Genomic DNA, 18667 nt, shown 5'->3' on the forward strand with positions numbered 1-18667 from the left:
TACATGCACAAAGACCCAGCTTGAGTTTTGAAATAGTTAACTGTAAAAATCCAATTCTATTTGTAGCCAAGGGTCTTTCTCTTTACCTGACTTTTCTTAGGGCCAAGGAAATGGTGTGGCTTCACTCTTATACTGACAAGGAAAGGGGATTCTCTACAACTTTAGGGGGCTTTGTCTGTTCTGATATTCTCCTAAATGTTTGAGTACCTGTGTTTGAGTGTCTGTACTAAATTTACATGGCAGGCATAGAAATAGACAAGAAGACAAATGTACATCTTAAGTGTACCAGAAACTTCATCTTTAAAATAAAAAACAGTTGGCAGGAAATAGAAGTGAAACCAGGGCAGTTCACGAAAGGAGAGAGGCATCTGACTTTTCTTTTTTAAGGTAAAAGTGGAAAAACATAATTAAGGAGAAGGAGACAGAGGGAGAGCGAGTAACAATGGGTGCTTTTGTTATTTCACTTTTGTGTTTTAGTAAGTGATTTATTTGAAATAATTTGATTTGACCTATCTTAGTGCAAAGCAAAAACCAAAATTACAAACACTGGGCTTTGAGATGATAATTTAAGCAGAAATGATAAAAACTCCTTCATGCTTTCAATTACAGTCACTGGCCATCCCCATTGCAAGTACTTACCAGTAGCTGTGTAATCCTCTTGTTTGTAAAAGGACATGCTCATGATTTTCAAATCAGATCAGGTCAGAATAATTAAAGTTTGCAAAGTACAAATGGCTATCCCTGTTCTAATTCCACAAGCATCAGGTGGATTATCAATCAAAGATGTTCTCTCCGTCTATGAAAACATTGATGGGACAGAAGCCTATTCAATTTCTATGGTTCCAAATGTTTTCCTCCACAACCTGATTTCTGTGGTTGAATAAACTTTTCTGAATGTGATACATGTCTTTATTCATGAAGTTTACATGGAACAAAGAAGTGTGGTAGGGGAACTGGTGCTGTGGTATAGCAGGTTAAGCTACTGCCTGCAGTGCCAGCCAGATTGAGTCCCAGCTGCTCCACTTCAGATGCAGCTCCCTGCTAATGTGCCTGGGAAAGCAGCAGAAGATGGCCCGAGTACTTGGGCCCCTGCACCTGTGTGGGAGACCTGGATGAAGTTCTAGGCTCCTGGCTTCTGCCTGGCCCAGCCCTGGCCATTGCAGCCATTTGCGGAGTGAACCAGTGGCTGGAAGACTTCTCTAACCATCCTCCCCCAATAACTCTGCCTTTCAAATAAATAAATACAATTTTTTTAAAAAAGAAATGTGGTTGAACCATAAGACTAGATATTTCCTATTATTTCTTTAGAGTGGTATGACATTGAATATCATTTTTTCTGTCTCTTTAATTGTTGTTTTTCTGTTACATCAACTTGTATCTTCCATGACTTCATGTCTATTTAGTTCAATTCCATTTATACTTCAACTGCATTGTTTTAGAAACTATAAGCCTTACTTTTAAAAGGGTACACATGCACCATGTAAGGATTGTCTTACTGGTTAACAGAGAGAAAGCAGAGGGGGGAAATAATAAGAGGTCAGATAGAAAGAAAATTTCAAATAATTGCTTTGTTTCTCTTTTTTCAAACATTTCCTTTTGGCTCTCTCTGGGTGGGTGGGGAAAGGATGGGCTATAAGGAAAAACAATGACAAATATCCTAAATTGTAAATTGCATGAAAAATAAGAAGAGATGAAGTTAAATGTAAATTTATGAACATTATTTAGCCCTCATACTTTTGTCCTTTAACTCTTACTATGAGGAATTAAGTAGAAAAAAACCTGGATTTTCAATTTTCCTCTATTTTTTAGTGAAATAGCCATCTTATTGTTACTATAACAAGACACCTAAGCTAAGCTACACATGAAAGAAGGAGGTTTATTTTGACTCATGTTTTTAGAAATTTACAGTCCAAGATGGGGAAGCCTCCCTGGTTTAGCATCTGGTTGGAGTGCAGGGGACGACAATGCCAGAGTATATAAAAAGGGTCACATGGCGATCTGGGAAGCAGACAAGCTTGGCTCAACTCCATGTTTCTAATCAACCCTCTTATGAGAATTACTCTCCAAGAGCATCACCCAGTGACCTAAGGACCTCCCACTAGGCCCACCTCCTACGCACCATAATTAGATTCAGTTCCTGCCCTCTTAGAAATTTCATGTCATTCATTAACTAATGACTTTGGGATTTAAAGTCCAGCATGAGTTTGGAAGCCAAATGTTTTTCAAATCATAGTAAGTAGAGATATATGCCTTTTCTCATCTGAACTAAAGTTAAGACAAGCCTCAGTTTCAGAAAGTTTTTGAGTATATTCAATATGTTCAGTTACTCATAAAGACAACTATTCAGTTATTCAACTACAAAATCTAAAAATTGGCTTATCAGTCTTGAGCTTAGATTTATCTTTTTAAAATTTTTTAAAGTAAAGAGTTCAACCAATTGTATTATGTAGAAAAAGAAAATAGTATAAAAATAAGATATTAAGCTGTTCCTCAACAGTTAGGACAAGGGCTCATCAAATCATTGCTTCTCATAATCTCAATTTCAATTCTACAGGTTTCGTTTTAGGTGCTCAGTTAGTTGTCACAGATCAGGGAGAACATATATATGATATTTGTTCCTTTCGAACCAGCTTATTTCACTAAGTATGATGTTTTTCCAGATTCATCCATTTTGTTGCAAATGGCTGGATTTTATTTTTTTTAACCATTCTGTAGTATTCCATAGAGTACATATCCCATAATTTCTTTACCAGTCTTCCATTGATGGGTATTGATTCCGTGTCTTTGCTATTGTGAATTGAGCTGCAATAAACATGGAAGTACAGATAGCTCTTTTATTTGCCGATTTCATTTCCCTTGGGTAAATTCCAAGTAGTGAGATGGCTGGGTCATATGGTAGGACTATATTCAGATTTCTGAGGTATCTCCAAACTGTCTTCCATAGTAGCTTTACCAGTTTGCATTCCCACCAACAGTGGATTAATGTACCTTTTTCCCTACATCCATGCCAGCATTTGTTGTTTGTTGATTTCTGTATGAAAGCCATTCTAACTGGCTTCAGATAAAGCCTCACTGTAGTTTTGATTTGCATTTCCCTGATAGCTAGTGATCCTGAACATTTTTTCATGTGTCTGTTGGCCATTTGTATTTCCTCTTTTGAAAAATGTCTGTTTAGATCCTTGGCCCATCTCTTAAGTGGGTTGTTTGTTTTGCTGTGGAGTTTCTTGATCTCTTTATAGATTCTGGTTATTAATACTTTATCAGTTGCATAGTTTGCAAGCAATTTCTCCTATTCTGTTGGTTGCCTCTTCACTTCCCTGACTGTTTCTTTTACCATACAGAAGTTTATCAGTTTGATGTAATCCCACTTGTTAATTTTGGCTAAGGCTGCCTGTGCCTTTGGGGTCTTTTCCAAGAAGTCTTTGCCTGTGCCAATATCTTGCAGGGTTTCTCCAATGTTCTTTAATAAGTTGATGGTTTCGAGTTGTACATTTAGATCTTTAATCCATGTTGAGTGGATTTTTGTGTAAGGTGTAAGGTAAGGGCTTGCTTCATACTTCTGCATGTGGAAATCCAGTTTTCCCAGAACCATTTGTTGAAGAGACCATTCTTCTCCACGGGTTGGTTTTAGCTCCTTGATCAAATATAAGTTGGTTGTAGGTGTTTGGATTGATTTCTGGTGTTTCTATTCTGTTCCATTGGTCTGTCCATCTGTTTTTGCAGCAGTACTAGGCTGTTTTGATTATAACTGCCCTGTGGTATGTCTTGAAATCTGTTATCGTAATGCCTCTGACTTTGTTTTTGTTGTATAAGCTTTAGCTATTCAAGGTCTTCTGTGCCTCCATATGAATTTAGCATCATTTTTTCTAGATCTGTGAAGAATGCCTTTGGTATTGTGATTGTTATCATGTTGAATCTGTAAATAGTTTTTGGAAGAATGGAAATTTTGATGATATTGATTCTTCCAATCCATGAAGATGGATGATTTTTCCATTTTTTATATCTTCTACTATTTCTTTAATGTTTTGTAATTCTCATCGTAGAGATCTTTGACATCCTTGGTTAAGTTTATTCCAAGGTATTTGATTTTTTTATATATATTGTGAATGGGATTGACCTTAGAAGTTTTTTTCAGCTTTGGCATTGTCTATGTATACAAAGACTGTTGATTTTTGTGTATTGATTTTATATCCTGCTATTTTGCCAAACTCTTCTATGAGTTCCAATAGTCTCTTGGTGGAGTTCTTTGGGTCCCCTATATATAGAATCATGCTGTCTGCAAATAGGGATAATTCAACTTTCTCCTTCCCAATTTGTATCCCTTTGATTTCTTTTTCTTGCCTAATGGCTCTGGCTAAAACTTCCAGGACTATATTGAATAGCAGTGGTGAGAGTGGACATCCTTGTCTGGTACCAGATCTCAGTGGGAATGCTTCCAACTTTTCCCCATTCAATAGGATGCTGGGTGTGAGTTTGTCGTAAGTTGCCTTGATTGTGTTGAGGAATCTTCCTTCTATACCCAATTTACTTAGAGTTTTCATTATGAAAGGGTGTTGTATTTCATCAAATGCTTTCTCTGCATCTCCTGAGATAATCATATGGTTTTTGTTCAGCAGTTTGTTAATGTGGTATATCACATTGATTTGTGAATGTTGAACCATGCCTGCATACTAGGGATAAATCCTCCTTGGTCTGGGTGAGTAATCTTTCTGATGTGTTGTTAGATTCTATTGGCGGGCTGGCGCCGTGGCTCACTAGGCTAATCCTCCGCGTGTGGTGCCAGCACCCTGGGTTCTAGTCCTGGTTGGGGCGCTGGATTCTGTCCCGGTTGCTCCTCTTCCAGTCCAGCTCTCTGCTGTGGCCCAGGAGTGCAGTGGAGGATGGCCCAAGTGCTTGGGCCCTGTACCCGCATGGGAGACCAGGAGGAAGCACCTGGCTCCTGGCTTTGGATTGGCACACGTGCCAGCCATAGTGGCCACTTGGGGGGTGAACCAACGGAAAAAGGAAGACCTTTCTCTCTGTCTCTCTCTCTCACTGTCCACTCTGCCTGTCAAAATAAATAAATAAATAAATAAATAAAAAAGAAAGAAAGTGATTGGGGAGAGAGAAACATGTCTGTCTCATCCTTTTTTTCTCTTCTAGTTTGGCTGGTATACTTTCCCCCATGGGGCTCCAAGCCAGGTTTCCTCTAGGCTCTTGTTGCTGCTTTTTCACCAGTGGCTTGGGATGCTGCAGTCTGGTCTCACCTCACTTTCCAGCACCGGCGCAGAGGCTCTCAGCTGTTGGAGTCCTGAGCCGTGGGTGCCCATGCCCTCCACGTGGTACCACCATGTCCCTCTAATTTCGGTAGAGTTTCCTCCGCTGTTTTCTCCCTCTTCCCTGAGACTACACTCTCTCTGATTTATTTTTCATATAACTCATTCTTTGTAAATTCTTGTATCAGAAAAAAATATCTTTTATTCATTTGTAGAAAAGCTTACTTCATACACCTTTGTAAGGTTTTAGTGACCTTATGTCTATTTGATGAAGAGTTAGAGATTTATTATTTAATATCAAATGATAATTCTGGAATATTAGGTTTCTTGATTAATTTTTCTCTCAAATAGACACACACAGAGATAAGCAAAGGAAGGAAAAAAGTAGTTGGAATGGAAAAAAACCATGACTGTAGGAACCAGATACACACACATTCCAACATTTACAAAATGTGTTTTATATATTTGTTACTGTACTAGGCTCTAGGTATGGTAAGAAGAAACTTATGGAAAACTGAAACTGAGGCCAGCATTGTGGCATAGTGGGTAAAGTCACTACGTGCAATGCCAGTGTTCCATATGAGGCATCAGTTTGTGTTCCAGCTATTTCACTTCTATTCAACTCCCTGCTATGGCCTGGGAAAAGCAGCAGCAGATGGCCCAAGTGCTTGGGCCCCTGCACCCATGTAGGAGACCCAGATGTAGCTCCTGGCTTCTGGCTTCAGCCTGACCCCAGCCCTAGCCATTGTGACCATTTGGGGAGTAAGCCAACAAATGGAAGACCTCAGTCTCTCTCTCCCTGTAACTCTGCCTTTCAACTGAATAAAGTTAAAAAGAAAATTGAAACTGTCAGAGTTCCATATTCTGAGATAGATATACTCACATAAACTGGCTGAAAACCCAATGCTCCAATAAAAACTATCTTGAATAAGAAGCTTAGAAATTCAAAGGTTGCGGCCAGTGCTGCGGCTCACTAGGCTAATCCTCCGCCTTGCGGCACCGGCACACCAGGTTCTAGTCCCGGTCAGGGCGCCGGATTCTGTCCCGGTTGCTCCTCTTCCAGGCCAGCTCTCTGCTGTGGCCTGGGAGTGCAGTGGAGGATGGCCCAGGTACTTGGGCCCTGCACCCCATGGGAGACCAGGATAAGTACCTGGCTCCTGCCATTGGATCAGCGTGGTGCGCCAGCCGCAGTGCACTGGCCGCAGCGGCCATTGGAGGGTGAACCAACGGCAAAGGAAGACCTTTCTCTCTGTTGCTCTCTCTCACTGTCCACTCTGCCTGTCAAAAAAAAATTAAAATTAAAAAAAAAAAAAAGAAATTCAAAGGTTGGGGAAATCAAGAGTAAGACATGATAATATAAGACCACCAAGATGTCCTCAAAAAAGAACAATTGTAACAGTAAAGACGATCTTCAAATTCACTTGCAGAAAAGTGGAAATGAGGAAATTTGGGGTAAAGATAAGCAGAAGTCAGGAGTGTTGCTGAGTCAAAGGATACCAAGAACCTGGCTTGGCCGGAGTAAGGCATTTGGGCTGAATAAGAAAAACAAATAAGGAAAAACAAGGTCCTGGGGGACTTTTGAAGGACTTTGAACATCAAACAGAGAAGTCTGGAGAAGTCTGGAGGATGAAGTCCAGAACTTGTTTTGTCTTTGCTTATTTTGGCTGTGGGCAGCTGATGAAGAGAAAAAGAGTTGTAGAATATCAGATCATTGGATGGGGGAATGGTTTTTATTTAGAAAAAACTGAGGAAGTGAACAACTCCAAAGAATTTTGATCTTATGGATTTTTTCCTTTGCATATATGGAGGCTTTTTGATAACCAATTTATCTGGAGTTACTCAATCAGCTTAAGTTTAATTTCTTACTTACTTTCAGCTCGGAATAAGCCATGTTCCCAAATTCATATTTTGAGGTATCCTGATCTCTTCCTTAGCTATCTGTGTTTATGGATAGCTAACTGTACTTGCCTCTTCATGGTCACAACCCTTAAATGATGAGCAGCACTCTTTCCAAATGTAAACATTAATGTATTTCCAAATGTAAATATTAATGGATACCAAAGTAAATTCTTTTCTTTTAAAAGATTTATTTATTTTATTTGAAAGTCAGAGTTACAGAGAGAGAAAGGTCTTCCATCCACTGATTCACTCCCCAATTGGCTGCAATAGCTGGAGCTGTGCCGATCCAAAGCCAGGAGCCAGAAGCTTCTTCCAGGTCTCCCATGTGGTGCAGGGGCTAAAGCCAGGAGCCAGGAGCTTCTTCCCAATCTCCCACACGGGTACAGGGGCCCAAGGACTTGGGCCATTTTTCTCTGCTTTCCCAGGCCATCAACAGGGAGCTGGATCAGAAGTGGAGCAGCTGTGACTTGAACCAGCACCCATATTGGATGCTGGCACTGCAGATGGCGGCCACACCCCTCTATGCCACAGCGCTGGCTCTATAAATTCTTCTTATTATTTTATTTTTTTTAAATCTTAAGCTAATATAGTCCTCACAACTATGGCATTTTAGTGTTATGAAGGAAAACCATTTTCTCCACTGACATGTTCAGCATTTGGAGACCTAGATATTTAGATTAAACTAACAAAAGACAAATTGTCAAGAGGAAAGAGACATAGTTTTGATTTTGCATACGTTATAGTGGGTCGAAAAGAAATGGTTAGACTCAGGGGTTATATAGCATTTTAATAAAATAAATGGAGTTTGGGCTTCAGGAGATGATAGAATATGGGGAAATGGCTGGGAAAGATACAGGGTAAGGAATGGAAGATAAGGATTATTTTAGTAAAGATGGCTTAAGCAAACTCATCTTGGCATTAACACCCCAGTTTTAGATGAACAGAGTTGCTCCTCTATTCCTGGTACAAAGAAGGTGCCTTTCTCAAGGGAAATTTTTGCGGTTTTTAGACAGATTAGTGGAGAATACAGAACTCTTCCTCTATCTGTTGATCCTTGCTTGCCTTCAGCTCAACACAATCCTATGCTAAATTGGCATTATTTTAGGGTGGAGATTCTGATCTGTGTCATGGACTACTCATGTTATGCTAGATTTATTTATACTAGCTGTAATTGTTGCACCATAGTCACAACAGAGCAGCAGTTTTTCCCAATGTAAATCCATTCTCTTCCCACCACAACACTTCATTGCCAGGGTGTGAATTACGCTTCTTTGCCAACTTGTGACAAGCACTGGGTTGAAAAATTCTTTATTTTAAAAACAAAGATACACAGCTACATATTAACACTTTTGTTTAAAAGCACATATGCAGGGGGCAAACATTGTGGCACAGTGGGTTAAGCCACCACTTGCAACGCCAGCATCCCATGTTGGAGTGCGTGAGAAGAGCTCTGCCTCCACTTCTGTTCCAGCCTTCTCCTGATGCACAGCCTGGGAGACAGCAGGTGATAGCTCAATACCCGGGTTCCTGCCTCCTCCTGTGGAGTTCCTGCCTCCTGGCTTGGGACTGGCCCAGCCCTGGCTGTTGCAGGCATTTGGGGAATGAACCTGCAGATCAAAGCTTGCTCTCTCTCTCTCTCTCTCTCTCTCTGTTTGTTGCTCTACCTTTAAATAAACAGTAAGAAAAAAAATTCTATATCTCCATATAGTTGGAAACAAACAATAATAATGTAGGCGTTTTAATAATTCCTTCCAGATCAAGAACAAGTGAACTTTCAGTACTTAAATAATCAATAAGAATCAAAATATTTGCTAAATAAGTACCATTTAAAAACTTATTAGGTGAAATGTTTTATAAAATTTTATTTTCACTGAAAATGAAAAGTTTACTGTTTCCAGCTCTCTGCTGTGGCCCGGGAGTGCAGTGGAGGATGGCCCAAGTGCTTGGGCCCTGCACCCGCATGGGAGACCAGGAGGAAGCACCTGGCTCCTGGCTTAGGATTGGCGCAGCATGCCGGCCGCAGCAGCCATTTGGGGGGTGAACCAACGGAAGGAAGACCTTTATTTCTGTCTCTCACTCTGCATGTCAAAAAAAAAAAAAAAAAAGAAAAGAAAAGAAAGAAAAGTTTACTGTTTAATATATCTTTGAATTATATTTAAAATGTAGTGCATTTGATTTATTCATAAAAGGAGGGTTCTGCATATCATATGTAACTTATTAGAATAATTTTTATCTGGGCTCCCATAAACTGAAACTATTAAATTGAGCTAAATTTGGCCTGATACTGCCTCTCAATGTGAGCCCTTACATAGCAAACTGCATCCTACTTTGTACATAAACCAACTGAAAGTTTGACTTTGTAATGGCAAATAGAGTCTCAGCCAATCCAGCACCTGAGATTCAATGACGTATGGTTCAAACTACATTCAAATATGGATAAACTGACCTATAACCAATCAGCTGTCTCTGTACCTCCCATACATTGTCCTTCTCATTTCTATTTCCTTTCCATAAATACTTTCAGACCACAATGCATCACTTGAACTCTGAACTTGTCCTGGTTCCATGGGCTGCCCAATTCTTGAACTGCAAATGAAAACCAATTAAACCTTTAAACTAACTTTTTATAATTAATTTTTTATTTTACAAAACAAGATTCATTTATTTATTTGGAAGTGATAGAGAGGCGGGGTGGGAGGAGAAAGAGAGAGCTTCCATCTGTGGATTCACTCCTCAAATGGCTGCAACTCCTGGGTCTAGACCAGGGCAAACACAGGAGCCCAGAGCTCCACCTGGGTCTCCCACATGGGTGTCAGGGTCCCAAGTACTTTGGGTGTCCTCAGCTGCTTCCCCAGGTGTATTAGGTGTATTAGCAAGAAGCTGGATCAGAGTGGAGCAGCTGGGACTTGAACAGGTGCTTTGATATAGGATGCCAGCGTAGCAGACAGCAGCTTAGCTCACTGTGCCACAATGCCAGCCTGATGTAATTTTGTCTTTTAAGAAACCCAATTTTGTTATTTGTGGAATTAATAAAGATAAAATCATACCTGTAACAAATCTGTTCTTTCAACAAATATTTACTAAAAGTCTGTATGTGAAAAGCAGGTATAGTTAGTGTTGGGCTCGGAGGAAAAAATTGGCTTTAAGGATTTGTAGATGGTCTCACTGAGAGCATCCCAAATGCCATAGAACTTTCTTAATATAAATAAATTAAACAGACCTGCTGTAAGACAACAGTGAGTCATTCAATTCTGATGGTATGTAATAAATATCTAATTTTAAAAACAACTAAATTTCAGGGTACCCATTGAAATCATTGTTAATTGGTTTGTACAAACCAGTTTGCTTATGTAGATAGTCAGAGACAGTTATATGCTGATAAGTGTTTAATAATTGGCTCTTTGGAAAGGAGTCTTGAAGCTGCAGCACTTACCAACTTCTGCAAGGTAATGTCTTATAGAAGCCACTAGAGGGATGTCTTTGACCCAAGTTGGAAATGGATGCACACTAGCACATGGATTTTACAGAATTTTTGCCATACAAAAAGACATTAAAAACACATAAAAAAAAAAAAAAAGGACATAACTCACTTCAAGAGCACAGATAGCACCGAAACAATTAAAGAAGGGGGCGGCATTTGGTACAACAAGTTAAGCCACCACTTCTGAGGCCCACATTCCGTATCAGGTTGCTGGTTTGAGTCCTGGTTACTAGGCTTCTGGGAAGGCAGCAGATGATGGTTCAAGTACTTGGGCCTCTGCCACCTACCCAGAGTGAAGTTCTTGGCTCCTGGCTTGAGCCTGGTCCAGTCCCAGCCCAGCCATTGTGGCCTTTTGGGAAATGAACCAGCAGATGGAAGATCTCTCTCTTGCTCTCACTCTCCCTCTCCCCTACTGTCGCTCTCACTCTCTCCCCCTCCTGCCATCCCTCTGTTTCTATTACTCTATATTCAAAATAAATAAATGCTTAGGAAGTGATGAGTATTTATAAATTTTGTTTTAAATACAACAAATGATATGTTCTTTTTCATTTTTAATAGATTATATTTAACAGCTAGATCTCAAAATTCCTATAATGTAACAATTAACTCCTGTGAGCCAACATGAGCTGACTTCAACACACCACTGGAAAAGGAAAAGAAAAACAGGTATAAAAATCCATAAGAACACTAAGACTAGTCAAGCACAAAAAATTCTAGCCTTGGTGAATCATGTAGATAGTGGATCAAGTTGTTATTCATTAGTACTTCTTACGACCTTATTAATGCCAGAAACGTCTTTAATTACTTAATTATTCTTCATAATAATCCTATGAAGTTAGATTACTATTGGTTCTTTTTTAGATGAAAGAACATAGAAAAGAAAAATAACTATTCAATGGGAAAGTAGGGATGAACTCCAGTTTTGTTTGATTAAAAAATCCATGTTCTTTATTTAAAAAAAAGATATCCCACCTTCCCTCAACTTCCAGTGAAAGACCTCACAACTCTCAAAGCCACTCATAGCACTGACTTAAAGATCAATGATTTGCTTCTCCACTAAGCTCTACATCAGTAAACATTATGTGGAATAATCACAAAGATGGAAGCAAATGACTTCATTTTGACCCTCTTGTATATAAATTCTAACAAAGTATGCACACACTCCAATACTCCAAAGATTACTTCATTATTTACTTTCCAAGCTCTTATTTTTGTCTGAGCTCTAATTTCTTAAGAAATAAATATAGATTGGTAAGACTAAAGACTAAGTACTTTTTTTGGTCATTTCCTAGAGTTATATCAATTGTTCTCAGAAGACTGGGCTCAATTTTCCTTCTGCTTGTCAAAGTGATTAATTAGAGTTAATTTCATGCCGTCTTCTCCACCACCCTCTCCCTTCCTTAATGACTAATAACTCTTCTACAAAGTCCAAACAAATGGCATGGGTATCTAGCTTTTATTTTTGGAAGTTTTCCCCAGCCAAAATCCATGGACCCTCTTCACAGACAGCAGTTTAGAAATTCCTGGCCAGGATTCCTGCCCTTAGCAGCCACACTTGATATGGCTAGATGGCCCGTTGACTGATATCCTGGGTGGCATCATGCCAGCTCAAAAGTTGTCAAGCCATTTGAATCGAGAGTCAACACTAGGTAGTGATAAATACAGATGGGCAGCCTGCAAAACAACTCAGCAAGGGGCCCTATCTTCTTCAGGAAGTACCTTGGTGCCAGCACTAAAGCATTAACACCAGATGTCTTTTTCTACACTTGACATCTGTGGACACTTAGAGTGTGTGACAAAAGGAGGAAGAGAATAAGAGTGGAAAGGAAGACAGAGTTTATAGGTGCAGCTAGCAAATCAGAGACAATGAATTCCAGCTGGGGCCTAGGAGTCTATGAGGAACCCTGTCTCTGTGACTATTTAGCATGCAATGCAAGCATGAACAGGTGCCTCATTTCAGAGCCAGACCTTAGTACAATTGAAGGAAGACGTTGAGAACTAGCAAGTTCAGCCTCTATTTCTGGCCATCTCATAGACCCCTCTCCCCCCACAAAGGGTCCATTCTTCAGTATGCCAAATGGCCATCAGATGAAACTTCAGGGTGGGAAATAGCCCCTTGCTAAGACACAGACACAAAGAACATGAGTTTAAACATGGCATGAACCCAGATCACTGGCATCCTGAGGGGGCGAGAAAACACGGCTGTTCGGACTGCTCCAGACATCCAGACAAGCTTGACATAGCTTCAGTACATTCATCAGTGAAATGAAGATGTCTAGTAGTCTAAATATGTGCACGAGCATGGGAGGACTTCAGATTCGGGATTTGTAGAACTGAAACCCTGCCCTGTGGATAATTTAAGGCTCAAGAAGGTTAACAACTGGCCTGGTATCACTTTACAGATAATCCTCAATTTCCTCATCTGTAAACTGAGAATAAAATTAAAATATAGCTCACAGTGTTATTAGGCTCAAGTGAAATGGCCTGTACAAAGCACTTATTAAATGGTAAAGTCTGTACAAAGGTATCATTGGGCTTTCTTGGAGCAGTTCAATTCTTTTTTTTTAAGGTTGTAACACTACTCTACATCATTTATATATTTTTTAAAAAGATTTATTTATTTATTTGAAAGATAGAGTTACAGAGAGGCAGAGGCAGAGAGAGAGAGGTCTTCCATCTGCTGGTTCACTCCCCAAATGGCTGCAACTACAGGAGCTGTGCTGATCTGAAGCCAGGAGCTAGGATCTTGTTCTGGGTCTCCCGAGGGGGTGTAGGGTCCCAAGCACTTGGGCCATCTTCCACTGCTTTCCCAGGCCATAGCAGAGAGCTGGCTTGGAATAGGAGCAGCCGGGACACAAACTGGCGCCCAAATGGGATGCCGGTACTGCACGCGACGGCTTTACCTGCTATGCCACAGCACCGGCCCCCATTTCGCTTTTTAAAAAGTTATTTCATTGACTTACCTTTGGCATCTGTACACAAACTGAAAGAAAAAAAATCAGTCTCAAAAGTCAGTACTCACTTGTAACAAAAGATATCCATCTTAATAAGCTGAAATACTTTGTAAATTTTTGGCTCAGATACAAAATCAAGTTCATCCTCAAAGAAGGCACTTTATATTATGTTTGTATAGTTACAATTTCACATAACCTCATCATGGGAACCTCCTTGTGGGTCTGTATGCTAGGCAGAGCCAGTGTAGCCAAACCTGGCTTGTAAAGAATCTGAAGGAGAGAGAGGAAAAGGGAGAGGGAAATATAGAGATAAAGGAAGAGAGAGAATGTATTGTAATGAAAATTCTGATTTTCCTATCTCCAAAGGAATTTCTTATCCAGAATAGAAGCTTCCTCCTGTTCCATGAAGATCTCAAATCACTCTGAAAAATGGGAATATCACTGGGGGCTGGTCTTGTGGAGTAACAGGTAAAGTTACTGCCTATGACACTGGCATCCACTGGAGTCTGGTTCAAGTCCCAGCTAGTTGCTCCACTTCCAATTCAGCTTCCTGCTAATAAGCCTGGGAAAACAGCAGAAGATGGCCCAAGTGCTTGGGCCCCTGCACCCACGTGGGAGATTAGGAAGAAGCTCCTGGTTCCTGGCTTCAGCCTAGCTCAGTCCTGGCCATTACAGCCATTTGGGAGAGTGAACCAGTGGATGGAGTATCTCTCTGTGTCTCCTTCTCTCTCCAATTCTGCCTTTCAAATAAATAAAATAAATCTATTTTTTAAATGGTGACATCACTGGTATATGGATCTAATCTCCCAGAGAAGATGGGTTGAAATTTTTGACACTTACACAAGTATAAGATAAATCTGTTAGAATTTTTATCTTAAAGCAATTGTATGTGTTATTTATTTCTAAATTTTATTTTTCTGCTTTTAGAAGAAATCCAAACTCAGAAGATTTAAGGCACTCTAAACTTTTGTTGACATTTGGGTGAATTGACAAAGTCATGCAGCAAGTCAGCATCAAATCATGAAGAAATATACAATGAACACAGAATGGCATTTTAGGAAATAAATGCAGTCTAGTGGTTTAAAAATGATGTCTATGTGTACTTGGCATTATCGGTGTTATTTTAAAATTTTAGACATATTTCCAAGCTTGAAAAGTCACTACTCCATATTGATTCCATTTTCCTATTATTATTTGACAAAGAGACATGGAAAGAGACAAGTAGATTAGGGTGGGGCAGACAGAAAGAGAAAGAGAGAGAGAGCACGCACAAGCAAGCACTCCCAATTGCCTATTCATTCCCCAAATGCCTGCAGAGGCCAAGACTGGGCTGGGCTTAAGCTGAGAACCAAGAACTCACTCCATATCTCCCATGTGGGAGGCATTAACCCAACTACTTGACTCATCACTGATCTTCAGAAAGCAGCAGATGATGGTCCAAATGCTTAGGTTCCTGCCATGTATGTGCAAGACCAGATGTAGTTCCTAGCGCCTGGCTTCCGTGTAGCCCAGCCTTGGCTATTGCAGCCATTTGGGAAGTGAACCAGTGGATGGAAGATCTCTCTCTTTCTCTGTCTCTCTGTCTCTGTCTATCTCTGTCTCTCTCTTTCTCACACACACATACATACATACAGTTTTCATCCCCCCTCCTTCACTCAACCTTTCAAATAAATAAATAAATAAAGGTTGGATCAAAGGATGGAGATATGCAGAAGACTTAAAATGAGACTGTAAATAACCAAAAAGGAGTTTAGGACATGTTAACATATATCCAACCATATTTGTCAGTTTACTGTCTTCTCTTTGTCTCTTGGAGAAATGTCAGGCATTCTGGTTCTGAGCATATTCTGAACAGCACACAAGTCGGGGGCACCTCAGAGGGCCCAGGCTGAGGATGCTCCAGAGGAGCTAATAGAATTATTTTTAGTCCTCCTGTTCAGTTGCACGCATTCCTTTGTGGGGAATTTAAAGTGCTTCATTCACATGTCCGCTTAATTGTCACACCCTGTGAGCTGTGCAGGGACAGGATTATCACCTTATTTCATGAATGAGGAAGTGAGAGAAGTTTGACTCATTCAAGGCTAGTCAGGTAGCTTTTGCAGAAAGAAGTCTGGAAATGCTTTTCTTATTCTTGGAGTTTCTATTGTGTTGAACTCTCTCAAAGTTTAGCATCGGAGTAATCACAAGCCCATTGCTACTTAGAGATCCAAGCATTCACAAACCTGAAGGTCTTTTGCCGTGCAATTCCAAGTTGACAAAAATCAAGAAAATATTGAGTCAGACTCATTTTACCTCTAAGCATGTCTGGCCTGAAGCTCAGTTACTGTGAATTCCTATCTCAAAACTGAAGATACATCTGTGGTAACTAATAGAGCACCTAAAAGGTAATTTATGGAAGTGAAATTGACACTTTGAGATGCCATGATTTTGAATAGCCCTTGTCTTGACTGGTGAGGTACAGTGTTTTTGTTTTTGTTTTTTCATACTATTTGTTGAACTCTTTACTTAGTATAGGGTTAATCTTATGAGTTTAAAAGTTAACTGAAAATAGATCTTTGTTAAAAAATAAGAATGGGAACAGGAGAGGGAGCAGGCACAAGTGTGGGAGTGCAGGCGGGCGGGAGGGTAAGGTTGTAAGAATTACTATGTTTCTAAATTTGTATATATGAAATGCATGACGTTTGGATACCTTAAATAAAAGGTTTTCAGGTTAAAAAAGAACCTGAAAACTCAGTTTGCAGGGCTTAATGCAAACTAAAACCGTGGGCTCCTTGTCAAAAAATTTTTAGGAATTTCAAGAACTCTGCAAACATATAACCAAGTACAGGGCCCTTCTGGGGTTGCTCATAAAAGTAGCTTTGTCCTTGGTACATCTATTATATACTAGGTCCTTATCAAGTTTAGTTTCCTATTTCTTCTAACAACCTATCTTCTCTACTTGTTAGGAACATTTTAGTTGTGTATCCTCTGTACTGGCATTGGGATGAAATGACTAAAATAAAAAATCTGTAGACATCATTACTCTGTTTAAAACCTTTCAATGAGTCTCCTTATCTCCTTGATGAAGTAAGACCCCTTGGGCTTACCTTTTAGTTACCAGCCACCATGGACTTATATTTGTTCACGACTCTGGGTCTGGTAATTGAGGAAGGTATCTGCTGAGACAGCTCGTCCCTGCTCCTTGGACTGTTTGCTGGGTGCACTTAGGCGTTTTGTGGTTGGGTGGCAGTTCAGCAAGAGACTGGTTGGCCTCACATGACAGTTGACTGGTGCTTTGGTGCAGGGACTCTCAAGGCAGCTGTAGTCTAACAGAGTAAAGCAAAGGTGGGCAGTGTGGCAAAGTGGTATAAGCCACTGCTCGGGAGGCCTGCATCCCAGATGGTAGTGCTGCTTTGAGTCCTGTCTCCTCCTTTCTGACCCAGCTTCCTGCAATGCACCCTGTGACAGCAGATGATGGCTCTAGTTCTTGGGCTCCTGCCACCCACTTGGGAAACTCAGATGGAGTTCCGAGCACCTGGCTTCAGCCTGGGCCAGCCCTGGCTCTTGTGGGCATTTAGGGAGTAAACCAGCAGATAAAAGATATCACTCTTTCTCTCTCTGTGTTGCTCTGCCTTTCAAGTAGTTGAAGATAAATACATATTAAAAAGAGCAAAAGCAGAATCTGGAAATTCTTTCTGAGATTTCAGTTCAGAAATTGCTCAATGTCACCTCTATCACATTCTGTTGGTTTAATCATGTAGCAAGGTCAACCTAGATAGGAGATACTGGAGAAATAGATTTCACCTCCTGATGCAAGGTACAGCAGCATCACATTGCAAAGGGGTGTGGCTACCAGAGTGTAAAGGATTTGTGGTCCTATTTTGCAACCTACCATGCCTTGCTATGCATCCTTCATAACCCACACTTGCTGATCTGTCTTTCCTTTTCTCCCATTGCTCTTGAAGTACAACATTCAGGTCTTGAAAACAATGATAACAGCAACCACAGAGATGATCACTCAGTACTGTCTTTGTGTTAGCCACACTGTTGTGTGTAGACTCCTGCCCTTCATCCTCCAAATTCTGCATAATGGAAGTAAAGGGATATTTTATCACGCCTTGAGAGATGAGGAAACTGACACACTCAGGTACTCAAGTAGGTCTCAGAACAGGGAAGAACTTGAACTGGGATCGAACTTAGGTATGTATCATTCCAATGTATACAGACTTTTTGCGCTGCCACAGAGTCATGCTTAAGTGTTTGCCTTTCTCAATGTGCACTCACATCCTTCCTGACTTTTTCAAACTGCCTGTTCCTTGCCTGAAAGAAAGCCTCCATCTGTCTCTTTCTGTTCTTCCTTTTCCTTTCATCCCCTTCCTCATGCACAATGAAAAAAGCCATACACAACTCTTCATGAATTTTTTTCTGATTCCTCCAGGCAAAGCTAAGTGACCCATATAGTGTGTTATGCAACTCTTTGCTTATCTTTTTTCTATTGCAATTTATCCCTTAAGCACAGAAATCTTGTCTTATTTTCCTTTATAAATTTATAATTTCCTTGTTTCCCTTTATATACAAAGGTTGGCTTATAGTCATTGTGTAATTATTGATTGTTAAATGAAATTCTTAAAAGCATGCTAACCTTGATAATGAAGCTTATATTCAGGCATGCTGATAACTTTCACTGGATTAAGCAATTGACATAGTAAAAATTGTCCTTGTAGAGTGTCAGAAAATCTTTTGCACATGCTGGTTGCATTGGGCCATTCATTCAGTTAGTTATTCAGGCTTCTACAGGACATTGTATTTTCTGACAATGTATTTATCATTCAATGACTCATTAAGAAAATTAACAGATGCAAAATTCAACCATTCAACCAGTTTTATCTGTAACTGGCACTAGATCTTTTTTTCTTAACTTTGTTTTTGTAATCAATATGTTCCACACTACAGATTAGCTAACTTAGCCATTCCCAATCTTTTGTTCTTCCTTAATTACCTTCACCACTGAGGCTGTAAATTCTACCCTCCATTGCAGTTCTAGGTAGTCATGCCGCATGGTCTGGTCAATGACATTTAATGTGACATATACTAGTGTG

At 40.1% G+C, this 18667-nt stretch overlaps 1 protein-coding gene and 1 long non-coding RNA gene across 3 annotated transcripts in view; one reads left to right on the forward strand and one right to left on the reverse strand.

Moving 5' to 3' along the window:
• The window catches only part of LOC108176667 (uncharacterized), a 73022-nt gene that overhangs the window by 33075 nt on the left and 21280 nt on the right, over positions 1-18667 (forward strand). The window contains exon 3 of one of the 2 annotated variants that reach the window (XR_016216173.1): positions 13956-14363. The exons of the other annotated variant lie outside the window; for it this stretch is intronic. This is a non-coding gene — a long non-coding RNA (uncharacterized LOC108176667). Of the gene's footprint in view, positions 1-13955; positions 14364-18667 lie in introns of those variants that run through there. 2 annotated transcript variants of the gene reach the window in all.
• LOC149123538 (uncharacterized) overlaps positions 1-18667 on the reverse strand; it is a 178329-nt gene that overhangs the window by 4344 nt on the left and 155318 nt on the right. The window lies entirely within an intron of this gene.

The sequence above is a fragment of the Oryctolagus cuniculus genome, chromosome 11 (assembly GCF_051225735.1).
Source record: "Oryctolagus cuniculus isolate XC-2025 breed Fujian yellow rabbit chromosome 11, ASM5122573v1, whole genome shotgun sequence".
Taxonomy (NCBI): Eukaryota; Metazoa; Chordata; class Mammalia; order Lagomorpha; family Leporidae; genus Oryctolagus; species Oryctolagus cuniculus.